This window comes from Panthera uncia (genome assembly GCF_023721935.1).
Source record: "Panthera uncia isolate 11264 chromosome A3 unlocalized genomic scaffold, Puncia_PCG_1.0 HiC_scaffold_11, whole genome shotgun sequence".
In the NCBI taxonomy this organism is placed as follows: domain Eukaryota; kingdom Metazoa; phylum Chordata; class Mammalia; order Carnivora; family Felidae; genus Panthera; species Panthera uncia.
In genome coordinates, this window is record NW_026057578.1 from 89,215,261 (window position 1) to 89,229,211 (window position 13,951).

General features: G+C 46.2%; 1 protein-coding gene across 1 annotated transcript in view; it reads right to left on the reverse strand.

The window, feature by feature from the left end:
• Nucleotides 1-13,951, reverse strand: part of EVA1A (eva-1 homolog A, regulator of programmed cell death) — a 47,294-nt gene that overhangs the window by 28,844 nt on the left and 4,499 nt on the right. The gene's annotated exons all lie outside the window — the stretch shown is intronic.

Consider the following 13,951-nt stretch of genomic DNA (forward strand, 5'->3'; position numbering starts at 1 on the left):
GTCCAATTTGTAATAATTGTAAAGAAGTGTGGGGGAATACCACTGGAAAGGAAGAGAGCAAGACTGGAGTCGTGCTGTGATCCTGGAGTGATAACTGCAGGTACTTGGGAGTCATCAGTTGGTATGTGCCCTGACGAAGCACACCAAATGTAGAGGACAAGGTCCATGGCTGGACTCTAGAGGGAACCAGCCTGCCACTGTCAGCTGCAGAAAGAAGAAACTGTCATGTGGACTGGCAGGAAGTGGTCAGACAGAATCACAACATTCCTACCACACTGGGCCTGAAAAGAATTCCAGCCCTGTTGGTCAGCCATACCGACATGTCTTGAATCTCTGACCGAATCCTGCGTGGCTTTCTCTTTAGAACTGCAAGTAAGGGGCACCTGGGTGGCACGGCTGGTTAAGACTCTGACTTCAGCTCCAGTCACGATCTCACAGTTAATGAGTTTGAGCCCCGTGTCAGGCTCTGTGCTGACAGCTCAGAGCCTGGAGTCTGCTTCGGATTCTGTGAGTCCCTCTTTCTCTGTCCCTCCCCCACTCACACTGTCTGTTTGTCTGTCTGTCTGTCTCTCTCTCCCCAAAATAAGTAAACATTAAAAAAAAAAAAAAAAAAAAGAATTGCAAGTAGGGCTGGACATGTGGGCAGACTTGTGGCTCCTTAATCGAGACCATCATTAAAAAAGGCAATCCACTTGCCGTGTTATTCCTAACCAGTATTCCTCACACACAGGCTTTGGTCCACCACCAGAGGCACTTCCCCCAAGTCCAGGCTATCTGAGGCATCTGCAAATGTGGGGAACTCAGAAATAACGCCCCACCGAGGAACATGCAAATGGGAACAAGACACATTCCTAGTCATCTGATTCTTTTTTGTGTGGGCCTCCTGGTCCCAAGCTGACTTCTCCGTTCACTACAGTTAACGCCAGAGGATAGATCAGAAGGGTGGAGCAAAATCCCTGAGTTCAGGGAGTCTGCAAGGCCAGTTTAGTCCCTCGGGGAGATGAAGGAATGAGAAAGTCTAGGTAGGGGGTGTGCCAGCCTTCCTTGGCAGGAACCACGTCAGTCCTTGGAGGCGGGCAGCTTCCACCTGAGCCCTTCCTGATGGCTATTTGCCAGGGGCAGCTAGTCCCACAGCCACACAGGACCTGCTCTGTGCCACTGCAATTCAAGTCAACACAAGGCTTGAGCATCTGGAAGGTGAACATTCCCGAGCGGGGCAGACGTCTCTCTGATTCCAACAGGGAGGCCCTCCCAAGCCAGCTCCGGCAGCTTCCCTGAAACCACAGCTGTCTTACACCTTACTCTGATACACTGGAGCCCAACCTACATGTTTCGAAGGTTCTACAAATGTTTGAATCAAATTACATTTTTAAAAATGTTTTTCAAACCAGAAGCAGATACAGTCACGTGTGTGATAGGCCAAGCGTGAACAATCGCAGACCCCATGAGCTACAGGTCAACACACTCATGCTCACTTCGGAATAAAGGTTCTCCTGCCAAAACCGTGCATATGTTTGAACACATGTAATTAATTAGGAAAGCTGCAGTTCCAAAAAATGTCTTTTAACAATTCAGACCGCAGCAAGTCTCCTCATGCTGCAAAATCGGATGTGTAGATACTGCCACCCTGGCTCACGTGGGCCATGCTCAGTTAAATGCCAGGCAACCCTCAGGGGAACCATGGAGTGCTTGCTCATATAAAGATCTAAGAGTGAACGGTACAGCAAGGAGTGACCACACAACATGCTGCACCGTGTATCACTGGCAGCTTTAGTGCTTGTTTTAGCCTCAGAGTGCTCGGCAAGCTTTTGGGTGCCACCTGGGTGGCTCAGTCAGTGGAGCATCCAACTTCGGCTCAAGTGATGATCTCGCGGTTCATGAGTTCGAGCCCCACGTCGGGCTCTGTGCTGACAGCTCAGAGCCTGGGGCCTGCTTCAGATTCTGTGTCTCCCTCTCTCTCTGCCCCTCCCCTGCTTGCACTCTGTCTCTTTCTCTCTCAAAACAAAACAAAACAAAAAAACAAAAAACAAATACACATTTAAAAAAATATTTTTAAAATAATAGTTCTTGGCAGGCTTTTAAAATACCAACTCAGCAATGCAGGGCCATGCTGTTACCATCCCCTCCTATAACTGATGAAGTGAAAATGACAACTCAAGTTTGGACTCCACCTGCCAAATTAAATTAACCTTTCCCTTCCCTTCCCTCCCCTCCCCTTCCCTCCCCTCCCCTCCTCTCCCACCCTTCCTTCCTTCCTTCCTTCCTTCCTTCCTCCCTCCCTCCCTCCCTCCCTCCCTTCCTTCCTTCCTTCCTTTTGCTGTGTTAAAGGTTTTAAGTGATTACTAGAGAGAAACAGGCATTGGAGTTTCTGAAAATAATTTTAATAACATAATTAACATTTCATAATGATACACTATGTTTTGAGCAAGTGTTTTCTGCCAAACAAAGATATAAATAGTTTGAAGAACCTGTTCATCTATTCCTTTCAATCAGATCCTTTGTAATTAAGGAATGCAAACAGTTTTCACATAGGGTTAGTGAGTCAACATCATAAGCAATTTTTCCTGTATTCCTCTTTCAAAGTTCTGGGTTGTTTTAATCAGAATAACCTGAATCTACAAGGGATCCTGCTTAAAAGTGTTATCACTACCAATGGCTGGCAGTCATAATTTTCACAAGGCCATGGTGCTAATACAAAACACAGGGACGCATTGATAGTGAGGGTGTCTGGAGGCTGTACCCATCATTCCAGACCCTCCATTTCAAATTTTCATGTTCTTCATGACAATGTCATTGTTTCCATTATTCACTGTATGTTATAAGCTAGAGTTATCACAGAAAATAACATGCAACAAAATATTGGGCTTTTTTTTTCCATTTTACTCATTGATATGCCATATAAGATTTAACTTAAGGAGTTTATTTTAATTTTTATTTATTTTGAGAGCGAGAGCATGAGTGGAGGAGGGGCAGAGAGAGAGGGAGAGAGAGAAATCCAAGCAGGTTCCACACTGTCAGCGTGGAGCCTGACTCGGGGCTTGATCCCACGAACTGTGAGATCATGACCTAAGCCAAAATCAGGCTGACTCAGCCAGGCAGGCACCCATCCCTTAAAGAGTTTTAATGCTAAAAAAATTTTTGAATCACTAGATTATTCAATACATAGAAGAAACCCAATATATTTAGCAGGAAGGGATTAAAGAACAGATCTTCTTGATTAGAAGGGCAGAAATCAGATGAGAGTTGGTGTGCTTCAGCAGAGCCCCACGTACAAACTTGGGGCTCAAAAAGATAATTGTTGAATTATCAGTGTAGCAGAAATGGCAGTCTGTTGCTCCTAAAATTGGGAAAGGGAGAAGCTTTGGAAACAGACACAGAGAAGGCCACGGAGGCAGTTTTGCTTGTTCTAGGAGAACCAGGTTCCTACAGGCAAGGAAGCAGGACTTTCTTCGTGTGAGGCAGGGCACCCCAGAGAGATGGCAGTGAATGGGTAGTCACATGTGGCCACTGACCACCAGGGCCAGCATAGCAGTGGTGTCGGCGTAATGGAGAGAATATCAGGAGCCATGAGGTCTCTGGGCTTGTGGTAGAAGAAAAGTAATGGTCAAATGATTTAGAGGGAAGAAGTCCAAAGGAAAGTGCAGCTTGAAGTGAGTAGGAGCAAAGCACAGACTAGGAATCATTCATGTATTCACTCACTCACTCATTTATTGACTAAGCACCTATTAACACAAGCATGATACTAGAGGCTGGGGTTACAGAGATAAACAAGCTCCAGTCAGTGTCTCTCTGGAGGAGGCAGGTATTATTCCCAAAGGGGAGCACAGGGAGAAAGAGAGGATGGGGGGACAGAGAAGTGAGTCTCCAAGAAGAAATGGGAATTGCAATCAAGTGGGTAATAGCTGAGGATGGGGCAGGAGGAGCACATTCCAACAGAGACAGTACTCATGTAGAAAGACAAGATTTGATATGGAAATCTATATAGTTGGGGAATAGCAGGTGGGTCAAAAGGAATGAAGCACAAAGTGAAAGGAAAGGAACAGCAAGAGATGATGCTGTTGAAGGGACCTGGCATACTCTGCTAGGGAGCTTGGACTCTCCCCTGTTGGCACTAGGGAGCCAAAGAGGACACTAAGCTGGGGACAACACAGTATTCATAATCTGCATGCACACTTCCCTTTGCAATTGTTTCACTCCATTTGCTTGTGTGGCCTCCCACAAAAACTCCCTGAAAGCAGGAACTGTCTTTGTCACCTTTTTCATCTTTACATCCTCAGAACTTAGTGTAGTGGCCAGAATGCAACAGGAACTCAACACTTATATTTTACAAACTGGTAAATGAGTGAGCAAAGTGCCAAGTAGGGAAGGACAGTTTAAGAGGACAAATGCACTCGAGCATGGCTTAGAGAGCACTGGCCAGGGCAGAGGCTGAGAAGTCAGGAAGGGAAACCATCTGAAATATGACAAATCAGGAGCCACTAGAGAAAGAATCCACATGTCCCCAGCAGCACATCGAGGAAGTGGACAGAAAGATGACCATCGGTGGAGATACCTTACTTAGAGTAGATGCCACTCAGTCACCTTGGCCTCGGGAAGCAGTCTGAACTCCTGGGCTGTGTTATGAGCTGAGCTGTGTCCCACAAACAAACAAACAAACAAACAAACAAACAAACAAACAAACATATGGTGAAGTCTTAACCTCAGTACCTCAGAATATGACTTTATTTGGAAATAGGATCTTTGCAGGTTTGACCATGTAAAGATGAGGCCATTAGCATGGGCCCTCATCCACTGTGGCTGGTGTCCTCATAAAAAGGGGAAATTTGGGCTCAGACACACACACAGGGAAGACGATGTGACGACACAGGGAGAAGACAAAAATGCTACAGGAAGCTACCTGGCTACTAGAAGCCGGGGAGAAATCTGGATCAGATGCTTCTCTAGTGTCTTCAGAGGGAGCCTTGCCCTACTGATACTTTTTCTAGCATCCAGAACTGTGAGACAATAAATTTGTCTCACAAATTTATTATCTGTTGTTACCTGTAATTATCAATTGTTCTAATGCATTCGGTTTGTAGTACTTGGTTATAGCAGTCCTAGCGAGCTAGAAGGCTGGTGGTCAGAAGCAGATCAACAGCTGTGGCAGACACCTGTGTTTATCTCCCCAAAAGGCATTTCCCCTTCCTGCTTGCTGCAGGAGCCCTTTTGTTGTGTCCATCTGCCAGGGGCCAAGGCGTGACGGGTCATGCGACTGATCCACGTCAATCATGGCGGTCTCTTTGCCATTCCATTTACCATGTGACCCAGTTCTGCTCACTAGGTCTCACTAAAAGGACTGCTGTATCCATGACATAATTCAGTTGTTCTTGGATATTTCTCAGTCTTAAAGCCCTGTTTAAAATATTCAGGGCAGACTGTCTCTAGCTGAATCTGGACAGATACTAAATTAATGATCAGTGGGGTTTCTAGACAACCCAATGGAGATGGTAACTGAATTGATTTCCTTGACCACAACCTGGTCAGGTTTGTCCTTTCAGGGGCTAACCTTGGCCTCTAGAGTTTAAACCTACAAATTTTCCCTCATCTGATACCATTATCTCCATCTGACACTATTACCTCAATCCGACAAACATCTCCTGGGTATCTAAATCAGGCAGTGAATCAGACAATATTCTAATCTCAGCACTTGCATTCAGGGATTTCCTAATCTGTAACCTAATGCCACACTGTCTTCTCCATATTATAACATGCACAAATCATCAGGTTAGAACAGTAAGTCTGGGTCTGAGTTTTGCTGCACGTCCTCTGTCCAGCACAGAAGAGTAAGCTCACACCTGATATTTTCCACAGTTAAAACACACGTCCAGTCCTTGCTGTGCCGGAGGCTAATTGATAACCTTAAAGGGTGGAATGGGTCTTCACAGGGACAGAAAGAAAGGAGAGGAGGGAGCTGGGAGACTTAGGGAGAGGGACTTCATGCCCTGCAAGGAGGGGAGATTACATTTAGGAATGGCACAGGCTTTGACACTAGACCCAGGTTCAGTGTCAGCTCCATGATGTACCAGCTATGTGATTGTGGGCAAATGACTTAGTATTTCTACAGTTCAGTTTGGAAATACAACTTGATATTCTTAAGAATTGTGCTTAACAATGGGGCAATCTAAGTAATGCACCTAGCATGGTGTCTTGTGACCAGCAGGTTACCTCCCAGGATATGTGTGTGGTTCTGAGTCACACATACAGAATGTCTGAACTTTTATATATTTTTTTCACTGGAAGAATTGGTCCACTGAACATTGAAGACACAACAAGACATGTTCCCATCAAACTGGTCAGGTAGTCCTGTCACTTTCACCTCAGAGTGTGTCACAAACCATTTCTCCCTATGATCTTCCATTTAGTTCCCCTGAATTAAAGCGATGGCTCTTAACTGGCCTCCCTGCCTCCATTCTCTCCCAGTCCTCCAGTCGAACCTCCAGTGAGCCACCAGAATTGTTATTCCAGAACAGGGACTGGTTAACTACAGTCACAAGCAAATCCAGCCCATTGCCTGCTTTGTACATAAAGTTTTATTGGAACAGAGCCATGCTCATTCATTTATGTCCCATGGCTGCTTTCCCACTGTAGTCGCAGAGCAGAGTAGTTGTAGCAGAGACTGTAAGACCTGCAAAGCTTAAAATATTTACTTTCTGGTCCCTCACAGAAAAATTTTTCTGGACTCTTGATAACTTGTTCTAGTAGTACACGCCCCCCAATAACTCACCAGTCCCTCCTTTGACTGGCCTCCAAGAGAAAGTCAGTGCTGTGTGAGTTGGCTCTTGCCTATTTCCTGGCTCACCTCTTGCTACTCCCCTACCTGCAACCTAATCTCCATCCTCACTGAATGAGTGTCCTCCAAGCACAACAGGCCCCCTTCATCCAGAACACCTCTATTCCCTTTCCATATAGAATACTTCTATCTGTTCTTCACTATTCCTTCTTTTATGAAGCCTTGTAGAATTGCCCCCCTCGGCCCTATCCAAAAACACTCCTTCCTTAGAAGTGATATGCCACCAATAAATGGGACATCATAGACACTAGATATGGATCTTCATATCTCTCTTCCTTACTAGACACCCTCACGTTAAACTGTCTTCTCTCTTTATCCCTCCTAGAGCACACTGTTCTTTCCCAGCATAGCATTTACCAGAGTTTGTAATTATGCATTTCTTTGTGTTTTATCTCTTTAATGTCTGTCCCCTAACAACTGTGAGCTCTAAGAAGGCAGCAACCAGACTGTTAAGATTCACCACCCATAGCACCTTTTGGGATGAGCACTGGGTGTTGTATGGAAACCAATTTGACAGTAAATTTCATATATTAAAAAATAAAAAAAAATTAAAAAAAAAAAAAAAAAAAGATTCACCACCCATAACCATCGTGTAGCCCGGAGCCAGCCACACAGTAGTTGTTCAGTTTGTTGAACGAGCAAATGAGTGAACAGATGAAAAAAAAAAGATTTTACTAATAAATCAAATACAAATGAAAGAACCTAAGGCATCAAAACTGTTACTTCCTGAACATACCAGATATTGCCTCTCAGACCCTTCAGGTACTCCCATGGTCCAGAAGGTCAGACGGGCATAGGCACCACTGATGGTTCTGTTGTAGATATTTGGAGCACGTATACAAACCCTCATTCTTGGAATCAGTGCGGAACGTATACATGGCCCCTTGCTGTATCAGTAAATTCAGACCCTGAAGAATTGGAATAAAGCCACATGTAGGATTATATCATTGAGTCCACGTCTGCACTGAACCATATAATTTCCTGACCATACCCTCCTGAAGAAGGACATCTTCTATTCCTTGTCTGTTGAGGAAGGATGGGCAAGGGTCCTGCAGTTTTTTTCCCCTCTGTCTCTAGGGAGAGTGTCTTGTCTGTCCATCACACCCATACCCAGCCAAAGGGTGAGAGACCTGGGTAGGACAGAATAGGGAGGGGTTTTAGGCTGAAATGATCCTTCCCTGGATCACTCCTACTCCAGTAGTACCTCCAATAGTACCAAGGGAACCTTCAAGTTTGAAATGTGACTCTTGAAAAGACATACTGTTACTTTTTCTGAAATCCAAGCTCAAGATCAAGCAAATAATTCAGCTGAGTTGCTGCTTCATGTGGGGGAAAAAAAATATCCCAAAGCCATTTCCTGTGTAACCTTTCTGATTCTGGACCGTGTCTCTCTGGGAGCCCCATCCATAAAGGCTCTCTGTGAAGGTATGTGCATATCTCTGAGATGTATCCAAGAAGAGCAAAGATGCCATTTCAACCAAGGCAAATTTATGAAGTTGGCAGCCAAACCCTAATTCTAGCCTTGAGCCTCCGGGATGTCAGCACCATGAACTAAGGCAAAGCCGAATTTCTTGTTTAAGTCAAGCTTTTAACCCTCTGTGGTATCTACCTCTGGTCTGAACAACAAAAGAAACCTATGTATTAAAACACAGAGATTGTCTTTGGCTCTAGACAAATGTATCTTCTCAGAGCCTGTTGGACCTGTGTCCTTTAAGCCTGGTAACAAAGCATTTATAAGGAAATGTCAATATTTTCCATTATTAAGAACTTCAATGGCAGAAGCCAAATCATCTAGGGTCATTCTAAGTGTAGGGTGACAATCGCTTTATCATGTGCCTTCCATTTCCTGTCAGATCCAAGCAACTCTTTGTCTCCTGCAAATTACTTTCATCCCCAATCTCCTTTCCCTCCACTCAGATCATAGGTCTCATGTCCATTTCAAAGCCAGTGTCCCTCCCTGTGCTGTGAGTCTCTTCCTCTCCAGGCTTTGTGCCATCCACTGTCCTTACCAACCTGGTGTCTCCAGAGCAGACACTAATTCCCCATATGTGATGTGGGGCCCCAGCACACTGTGCTCTCTCAGAGAGTATTTCAAAGACAAATTCAGTGGGTGATGTATTGTACGTGATCTGATATGATCTGGATTTAACCACACAGGATGCTTCACACCGGGCATTGTGAAAGAAATTTTCTCTACTCCCCCTAACATCTGAAGCACCTATCAGGGGCTTCTTGAATGATTTCCAACCATCAATATGGAAGTCATCCAGAACATGGGTATAAATATTAAAAATACGTGTGAAAAAGAAAAATGAACACAGAGATACTTCTCCCAGTGTGCACAGTGCATTTGTGGCCCTTCTGTGGGGCCCACTCTGACTCCGTCCCTCCCTTTATATATACTAACAGGTCTTTCCAGCTCTGAGACACTCCTACCACCCAAAACCTCTCTCTCGTTACTTCCAAAGCCAAGCTTCTGGAAAGAATTGCCTATACTTGGTATCAACACCTCCTCATTTCACATTTGTTCTTTAACCCACCTCATCTTCCAAAGTCTCCTCATCAAGTCACCAATAGCTCCCTAATTCCCAAATCCATGGATATTACACTTCTTGTCTTAGTGGATTTCCACATCATTTGATGTTATTGATTCCTCCCTCCTGGATACTCTCCTCTTCCACATTCCAATCTCTCATCTCCTCCTGCCTCTCTACCCAGCCCCTTCCTGTCATCTTCACTAGGTCCCCCCTTCCCCTCCCTCAGAGACCACCCACTCTCTGAGGCAGTCTGGTACAGACAGGTAGCACAGGCCTGGATCTGATTGCTTGGGCTAATATCCCAAGTCCATGACTTACTACTCTATGACCTCTGGCAAATGATTTGCTGCCCCTGTGCCTCCATTTATTCATTTATAAAATAGTTACAGTAATAGTTTTCCCTGGCAATGGTTATTGAGAGAATTAACACATAGAAAGTATTCAGAACATAGAGCATACACTCAATAAGCATCATAATTCCTCTTCCCATGCTCTCTCTTTGGGCACTGAGCCATACCATGGCTTCATTACCTCTTGTCAAAAGTTGGCCCTTGAGCCTTCCTTAAGACTTCTCTCCTGAATGTCAACCTACAAACCAGTTGTCCACTAGACATGTCTTCATGGCCATCCCTAAGATGCCTCAAGTTCAGTTTGTCTACAACTGAGCTCATCATCTTTTCCTGCAAGTTCCTGCAAGGCCCTCCTCCTCCACCTCCTCCCCCTCCTCCCCATTAAGTCTCCTAATGAATAATAGCCCCACTATCCTTCCTCTTGGTTGCCCAAGCCAAAATCCCAGAGTCATCCTAGGACTCCTGCCTTTCCCTTACTCCCCCAAGAAATCAGTCACCAAAATGTGTCAACTTTATTGCCAAAGTATTTCTTGAGCTTGTGTCCAGTTCCCTGCCCTTATGGCCAATGTCTCAGAGCCTCAGCATTTCTCACCTGATGACAATAAATAACAATAATACTAAAAATAATTTTCACCACTATCATCACATACTGATTACGGATCAATCACAGTAGTAGACACTTCACATACCTCATCATACATAATACTGAACACCATCCATTCAAGAGGGAGGAATCGGGAGTCCCTGTTTTCAGATGAGAAGACAGAGGCTTAGAGACATTTAATAAATAGCCTGTTACACAAAGGTGATGTAGATGGAGGTCTCTCTGCCTCCAAACCCCAGGCTCGTTCCACTCTTTAAAGTACAACGGTGTCCCAACTGATCTTCCTGCCACCTATATTATTCCTCTCCAATATCTACTTTACTGCCAGAGGGGTCTATTTTTACAATGAAACTCTGACCCAGTGTCTCCTCTGTGTGAAATCCTGCAGGAGCTCTCCAGTGCCTACAGAATAAAATCTAAGTTCTTCATCAAGACTCTCCCTGATGTGGTTCCTTTGCCCCTTTACAGATCTGCCTCCCTTGTCTCCATCCATGCCTAGTCCCTTCCTTCCCTGGAGCACACCATGCCTGCTCCCCTGGCCATGTGGTATTCTTCCTGCTTCCTCTGCCTCTGATGTTCTTCTCTTCTCAGCAGCCTGGATGCCTCCACCTCAGCCTCCTACAAGCACGTCCTCTTTGACTCACCTGCTGTCCAAGCTGGGTGTAGGCGCCCCTCCTTTGGATGCCTACAACCCTCAGCGATAGCCTCTAGCACAGAATTTTAGAGTGGCACCACAGTCACTGGTCGAGCACCTGCTATAAGCCACAGTTCACAGTAGCCTCCAGCAATCTATATCTTGCATTCAGAGAACTTACTTTACTTTTTAAAGTTTATTTACTTTAAAAAGTAAATAAATGGGGAATGGGGAGAACACAAGAAAGGGAGGGGCAGAGAGAGAAGGAGAGAGAGAGAATCCCAAGCAGGCTCCATGCTGTCAGCACAGAGCCCAACACAGGGCTTGATCTCATAAACCATGAGATCATGGACTGAATTGAAATAAGAGTGGGACGCTTAACTGACTGAGCCAGGCGCCCCCAGAGAACTTACTTTAATGAGATGAACAGCAAAATGCTGTAGGCTATCTCTGAGTGTCCAGTGTCCACACTGGATTGCTGAGGTTCTTGAGCAAGAGTATCGTGTCCTTCTTTGTGTTTCCAGGGCCTAGAACTGTGCCTGGCACAAAGGGTGTCAGTAAACACCGACAGTCTGAGCTGAGCAGACACACCAAAGCCACCAAGCTGCCTCTGTGAGCACACAAGCTTCCATCCCCAGGGACGCTCTTCACTTTCATGTGTGTCTTTTCCAGACTCTAAATGTCCAGGTCATTGCTTTCTGTATTTCCACAAAGCCCTCACAGTGCATCCTACTTTAATGTGCAGCAGAGTATAATGTTGGACTCCCCTTGCAGTGCTCATTCTGCCCACCCACAGTTTCCCAGTCACATCTCACCTTAGCAAGGAAGGTTGTTGCTGTCAGAGGGGGCTCACCCAAGTGGCACAAAGGATGGGAGCTTCAGGAAAATAATGCATGCGTCTTCCAGCAAGAGGCCCTTCCCACCCTCTCCCATGGGCTGCTGGGGCCTGTCTTGTATAAAGTGAGGGAGTAAAAGGACAAGTCAGCTGTGTTTGTGGAGGTGCCCAGAGGAAGACAGCTTTAGGCAGCCCTTTTGATCAGGGGTCCCCGTGCAGAAACAAGATCCCCTGACATCTGTTCCCTGCAGCTACTGACCATCTGAATGACACAGGCAGGAGGGCGTAGGGCAAAGGGGAGAGGCTTAAGTTACAGCAGGTGTTTTGTAAAAAGCCTGTTTTTCTTCTGAGTTTACGGCTGCTTCTCTGCTGAGCAGCACTTCCGCCTCATCTCACCTCAGAGGACAAAGTGCAAGCTGCCCGGGTGATCAAAGAGGAGGCGAGAGGAGGAGGACAGAGGTGCTGATCCCCAGAGCAGAGAGCTTCTGACTGCTTCAAACCCCTAAGAAGGCAAGGCCTCAGACATCAGGCAGGGGAGACAGAGAAGGGGGCAAAATGAAAACGAAATGGCCATTCCCACCCCCCAACTCACACCCCACAAAACCCACATGCCTGTACTTTCCTTTTTGCAAATTAGATTTCCTAAGAGAATCTTCGATGATATGACCATCCTGAAACTGTCTGAGGCCATGGGGAAGGGCTCGGTGTCCGGTGGCCTGATCAGATCCCAGGTCTGCCTATTGGCTGTGGGTGGGATCCTGATTCCTCCTCCAGTACCAACCTCAGAAGGTGGTGGTGAGGAGAAATGCAGTGAAAGCAAGCAAAGCCCTTCGCAGGGCTTCTCACACCTACCCCAGGGGCTAATCGCCTACCAGCCACCACCCAGGGGGCCGCTTTCCCTGGAGGGATGACATTCCTCAGAAGGGACCACCCTTCCCTCTGCCTCCGTTCCCCGACCATTCCCTGACCATGGGATTGAGTCTTCCTCTGCACCCACGTCTTCTCTGTCACTGCACTAAGCACAGTGTGCTGCATTGGCTGCTTTTCTTGTCTATGTCTCCATGCAGGCCTTGAGCATCCTGAGGGGATGGGATGTGACTTTCATGCTGCGGCATTCATTCACTCATTTATCACTTACTAAGTGCCTCCTATGGGGCAGGGGGGTCACTAAGTGATAAACAAATGAGGGAAGTCTTGGGATGACCTCCAGAAACACCTATATCAATGGTCTGATCAGCAAGCACATGTATCCATCACCTGTGGTGAGCCGTACGCAAAAGAGGCTGACCTCGGGGTCAAACAGAGGGCTAGGAACACAAACACAATTCCCAGCCAAGGTGGCCACCCTGGCAGTAGATCTACCAGAGCCATGTGCTGGATTTCCTGTAAATCAGAGCTGATCAATCTCCTGTCACCACGCTTCTCCTTTCCTCCTTCCTCCCTCTCTACCTCCGTCTGGAGAAACCTAGCAATTGTGTAGCAATTCATACAGACTTTTGGATGCTCTAAAGGTAACATTCAAAAGCCCAGACTCAGGAGGGGCCATCCACACAGTTCATCAGCCAGGGCTTTGGAAAGAAAACAAAACAATCTACAATCACCATTGCAGCTTTGTTTGTGACTGTGGTTTCTTTGCTCACTGGAGATAGTGTCCCTCCCACGGCCCCTGGGCTCTGGTCCCATTGCCCTGGAGGAAACAGGCCAGTAGAAACAGGAGGGAGAGCCATCATTCAAAGAGCTCTCAGTACACCTGAGCTTAAAACGTCACTCCATTGTCTCCCTAAAAACAGGAACAGGCTCCTGGAGCATTGAAAAGTTCATCACCACCCCTCCAGGCCCATCACCAGCCCTCATCATCACAAACCTTCCCATCTGTCAGGCCCTTTCTTGGCTTTGTACCATGTACATGCAGTTTCCTGTCTGCCACACCCATGCTCACCAATACCCCCCAAACCCAGCAAGCTACTTTTCCATTAAGACCCTCCAACATCCTCCTCTTTCGGAAACGTCTCCTGACTCCCTAGTGGCTGGTGCCTTTCAGCCCCCAGGTCTCTGCTCGTATCTCTAACTCCACTTAATACACTGTGATGACCTGTTCATGTGTCCTTCATACATCACAGACTATGACCATGATGATAAAGACCGCGACCTCTTCATGTTCA